Source organism: Chiloscyllium punctatum, chromosome 1 (assembly GCF_047496795.1).
Source record: "Chiloscyllium punctatum isolate Juve2018m chromosome 1, sChiPun1.3, whole genome shotgun sequence".
In the NCBI taxonomy this organism is placed as follows: domain Eukaryota; kingdom Metazoa; phylum Chordata; class Chondrichthyes; order Orectolobiformes; family Hemiscylliidae; genus Chiloscyllium; species Chiloscyllium punctatum.
The window spans coordinates 96,657,952-96,663,951 of NC_092739.1; positions in this window are offsets into that span (position 1 = coordinate 96,657,952).

Consider the following 6,000-nt stretch of genomic DNA (forward strand, 5'->3'; position numbering starts at 1 on the left):
GTATGAGTGACAGAGAACTCCCCAAGTTCCATGATTACAGTGAAATATCAATTTTATTCTTTAACTCTAAAAGTAAACATTAAACAACAACTATTTACAACTCCAAGCCTTCTTTCTCTTATAGGTCTGTTATCTACCTCCAACTCAATAACAACATTCTGATCCAATAAAAGCTCCTATTAAAATTACGTCAACTTAATTTTCAAAACCAGACAGCAGCTGTCGTCATCAGCATCTGTCTGTCTCTGGGTCGTCTTTGATCTTTTGCTGCAAAGATATTTCATAGATAAAAGGTACCTTTGACAGAGGGTGTTTTGAATAGCAGTCTCTCTCTAGATGGCAGTTTGTCATTCTCTCTCTCACTGGGTAACTCTCAAAATGCCGGAAAATTTATACACCAAACATCGGATCGTCTCATTGGTTCGATGTTGTCAAAACAGTAAAATTCAAATTTGATTTGGTTTAGTATCCTGGGGCATAATTTAAATCAATCGATTGAATTCAAATGGTGGTCAAAACAACTGAGTTTACAGTCAAATGTTACATATTTTCAATTTTCCAGTGCACTCTGAGACTGCTAGTCAGTCATATGTCAGTTGTCTGCAATCTTTCACTGCCAAAACAACCTTTAGAGTCATAGAGTCATAGAGATGTACAGCACAGAAACAGACCCTTCGGTCCAACTTGTCCATGCCAACCAGATATCCCAACCCAATCTAGTTCCACCTGCCAGCACTTGGCCCATATCCCCCAAAACCCTTCCTAATCATACACCCATCCAGATGTTTTTTAAATGTGGCAATCGTACTAGCCTCCACCACTTCCTTTGGCAGCTCATTACAAATATACGTACCACCCACTGCATGAAAAAATTGCCCCTCTCTTTCCCCTCTCATCCCAAAGCCAATGCCCTCTGGTTCTGGACTCACCCAACCTAGGGAAGAGACTTTGTCTATTTATCCTTTCCATGTCCCTCATTATTTTATAAACCTCTATGAGGTCACCCCTCAGCCTCCGACGCTACAGGTAAAACAGCCCCACACTTTTCCCTTTACTCTCTCTTAAAGGTACAGACCATGCCTTCAACTTCATAACTCCTCAGCTCTTAAGAAAAAATGAACCATCATAATGAAAACAAAGGACAAAGAAAATTACAGCACAGGGAAAAATGGACCTAAATCCCAGATCTCTCTGTACATTAATTTTCCCCAGGACTTTTCCATTTACTGTATATTTCACTCTTGAATTGCATCTTCCAAAATGCATCACCTCGCATTTGTCAGGATTGAACTCCATCTGCCATTTCTATGCCCAAGTTTGAAAAGATGGCTTCTTTTTTCCCCCCTAATTCTGAACCTCATTGCAATGAAATACATATAGATAACATTGGAATCTGTTCAATCTTATCTATACTTTATCCATTAAATCCGCTATAACACATCCGCTATCACATTCTTATGACCCGCAACATATACAATTTGTAAATAAAAAATCTGTAACATAAGACTCCAATAAAATAATCTCATATTCTTGTCTTTAAATCATTCTAAGAATGTAAGAGGATTGTGATCTGTGTACACAACCATCTCCGACACATTGTTCATCACATAAACATTCAAATATTGTAAGGCCAGTACCAAACTCAGTAATTCCTTTTCAATGGTAGAGTATTTTGTCTGGTGGGTGTTGAGCTTCTTTGAAAAGTAACCAATTGACTGTTCAATTCTAACATCATCTTTCTGTAGCAGTACAGCTCTAACTCCTATGTCACTGGCTTCAATTGCAACTTTGAAGATTTTCAAAAAGTTTGGTGTAGCTAAAACTGGTGCAGTGGTAAATACTGCTTTTAAATTGTCAAATGCCTTCAGGCACTTTGCTGTTCACTGAAATTTTGTGTTCTTCTTCAGCAAATCTGTTAGCAGTGCCACTACGCTGCTGAGGTTTGGAATAAACTTCTGATAGAATCTGCTTAGTCCTAAAAATCGAAGCACCTCTTTCTTGGAGGTTGGTCATGGAAATCCCTTGATGGCCTTCGTCTTTGCGTTTATTGGGGTCAACCCTCCATGACCGATGTTATGTCCCAAGAATGTCCCCTCTGCCTTCGCGAATTCTTCATTCTTTAAGTTTAATATTGCCAGTTTGCTTCTCTTAATCATTCAAAGAGCTTTGCCGACTGTACCATGTGATCTTTCCATGACTGACTAAAGATCACTACATCATCTAGATAAACTGCACAGTTTGTTAACCCAGCCACAGCTCTGTTCATGAGTCTTTGGAATGTGGCCAGTGCATTCTTCATTCCAAAGGGCATTACTTTGAATTGATATAGCCCATGTGGGGTAACAAACACAGAAACCTCTTTCACCTTCTCTAATAAAGGTACTTGCCAATAACCACATAGTAAGGCCAACTTTGTGATGTAAGTGGCTTGTCCAACTTTCTCTATACAGTCCTCCAATCTTGGTATTGGGTATGATTCTGGTTTTGTTACGGCATTGACCTTTTGATAATCCACACAAAATCGTTGAGTTCTGTCAGGTTTGGGGACTAACAGGATTGTGAACTTCACTCACTCTGACTCGGTTTAATGATATCTTCGTTGAGCATCACATCCACCTCCTTCTGGACCTGTATGGCTTTGAGAGGATTAAGTCTGTAGGGGTGTTGTTTTAATGGAACAACATTTCCTACTTCTACCTCATACGCAATAACATTAGTCTGCCCCATCTTATTCCTGCATATGTTCTCATACTGCTGCAAAAAGCCTTTCATCTGCATTCTTTGCTCCTGAGACAGATAGTTCACTAACCTATCCAACTCCTCAAGGACTTCCTCATTACTTAAACATACTTTGAGACACATCAAATTCCACAACATCTGAATTTGGTTCCTCACTCTGCAGGGCAATAACTAGTACCTGTTTTTCCAGTTCTTTCTCTCTATTATAATAAGGTTTCAACACATTCCCATGACATATCGAAAAAGGATTTTCCTATCTACATCTTCACCAGATAGTTTACCTGACTTAACTTTTTCTCAATTCGATAGGGACAACTAAACCTGGCTTTGATGGGATTTCCTGCCACTGGTAACAACACTAATACATCATCCCCACGGGAAAAGGTCCGAATTTCAGACTTTTTATCTGCCACCTGCTTCATTCTATGCTGTGCCCTCTTCGGATCTTGTTTAGCTAACTCATCTACTCGATTTAATCTCTCCCTCACCTCCGATACTTAATCTAAGTATGAGATCTCCAACTTTGGTCCTGTCAATTTTTCTTTAATTAATTTTAAAGGGCCTCTCACCTTGTATCCGAACGTTAACTCGAAGGGAGTGAAGGAGTGAACTGAGTAGATTTGTTTGGGGCATCTCTAATGGCAAACAATACGAGTGGGATCCCTTTATCCCAATCATTTGGTTAACCCTGACAGTACACATGGTCTTCAGATTCTGAGGCCATGTTTCCAAAGCTTCTTGGGATTCAGGATGATACGCACAACCTTCACTCTCTCTTAAAGCTACAGTACATGCCTTCAAATTCAAAACATTTCTTTTATACATATTGTCAGCAGCTAATTTAGCAACCATTCCTTTGAAACCTTCATCAAAGCCATTTATATAAATGGTAAAAAGTGGAGCCCCAGTACTGATCCCTTTGGCACATCACTCGTTACATTTTGCTAAACAGAAAGACACATTTATGCGAAATTGTTTCCTGTTAACCATCCAATCCTCTATCCACGCCAATTTGTTACTCCCAATACCACAAGCCATGATTTTCTTCAATAATCTTTATTGTGGCATTTTAATCAGTTCCAACAATTTATTCAGTACTAATGTCTGCTGCTGCAGCAGCATCATAATTGGCTTATCGTAAGACCAAAAGATGGAGAAGCAGAATTATTCCGATCATGGCTGATATGTTTCTCAACCCCATTCTTCTGCTTTCGCCCTGTAACCCTTGATCCCCTTACCAATCTGATATAAGACCTATCTATCTCGAACTTAAGTACACTGAATGACATTGCCTCCACAGCCCTTTGTGGCAATGAATTCCATAGATTAACCACTCTCTAGCTGAAGAAATTCCAACTCATTGCAGTTCTAAAAGATTATCATTTTACTCTAAAGCTGTGGCCTTGGATTCCCTAGTGGGAACATCTTCTCCATGCTCACTCTAATGAGGCCTTTCAGTATTCTGTAAGTTTCAATGAGATTCCCCCTTCATCCTGCTAAACTGCATCAAGCACAGACTCCCTTAAAGTAATTTGCATGTCCAGTTTATATACCTCTACTTCCATGTCCTCTTAATTGTCCTTATTTAAGTTTAAAATACCTGTCTTGGACCCATTATTTTCACCCTCAAACTGAATGTAATGTTCAACCAAATGATGACCACTGCTACCGGCCACCACCATCAATGACATCATTAATTAATCCTACCTTGTTGCACAATAGCATTTCTAATGTAACTTGCTGTTTACTTGGATGAAGAGAGCAATAGTAGTTAAAGTAATATCAAAAAGATAATTAAGAAAGTAAGTTGTCAGGAGGAGGTAAATATGCTGCAAAGAGATATAGATCAGTTAAGCAAGTGGGCAAAAATTTGGCACACAGAGCATAACGTGGATAAATTCAAACTTCACTATTTTATCAAGCAGATTAGAAAGAAAAGTAGTGGTGGTGGAGAATTGCTTTTCAGTCTGGAGGACTGTCACCAAGTGTGTTCCACAGGGAACGGCTCTGAGTCCACTTTTGTTGTCATTTATATAAATGATTTGGGTGAGAATATCAGAGGAATGGTTAGTATGTTTGCAGATGACACCAATACTGTTGATATAGTGGGCAGTGAAGAAGGTTCTCTCAGATTACAAAAGGATCTTGATCAAATGGGTCAATGGGCTGAACAGTGGCAGATAGAGTTCAGTCTGGATAAATGTGAGGTATTGTATTTTGATACAGCAAACAGGAGCATTACTTATACAATTAATGGTAAAACCTTGGGTAGTGTTGTAGAACAGAGGGACCTAGGAGCTCAGGTACATAGTTCTTTGAAGTTTGTGTCACATGTAGACAGGGTGGGAAAAAGGTGTTTAGCACACTTGCCTTAATTGCACAGTCCCTTGAGCGTAGGAGCTGGTTGTACTGGACATTGGTGAGGCCTCTTCTGGAGTACGGTGTCCAGTTCGGATTGCCCAGTTAATCTGGAGAGGGTTCAGAAGAGATATATCAGGGTGTTGCTGAGTGTGGAAGGTTTGAGTTATAGAAAAAGGCTGGATAGGCTGGGACTTTTTTCACTGCAGCATAGGAGGTTGAGAGATGACCTTATAGAAGTTTACAAAACCATGAAGGGTATGGATAGGATAATGGTGGTTGTCATTTCTCTAGGATGGGGCATTTCAGGACTGGGGGCACATTTTTAAGATGAGAGGAGAGGGATTTAAAAAACACATGGGGGCAAATTCTTTACACAGAGGATGGTTAGCATGTGGAATGACAATTACAACATACAAAAGGCATTTGGATAAGTCGATGAACAGGAAAAGTTTTGAAGTATATGGGCCAGGAACATGTAGATGGGATGAGTTCAGTTTGGGATTATGTTCGGCATGAACTGGTCTAACTGAAGAGTCTGTTTCTGTGCTGTATGACTCTATGATTATACCATTTAAGTAGCAAATACTATTTAAAATGGTATCTAGTTCTTTATGCCTATGTCTCAGTTATTAGTTTTATTGGGGAACTAAATGATGCTAACATTGATCACTGGGACAGCCATGAGACAGTGTTTGCTAGTCTGAGAAACATCTGGTATGTCAAGGTTTTACTGTCTGTTTCTCAGTCTTTAACTATCTATCAGTGCTGTCACTCCCACATTGTTTAGCCTTAGCTTTCTTGACTCATTTCTTAAGCAGCTCTTCTTCAAGTGTTTTCTGATAGCCCTTTTCAACAGTATCCACAACAACACTGATGCACCCATCCATCTATGCACAAAAC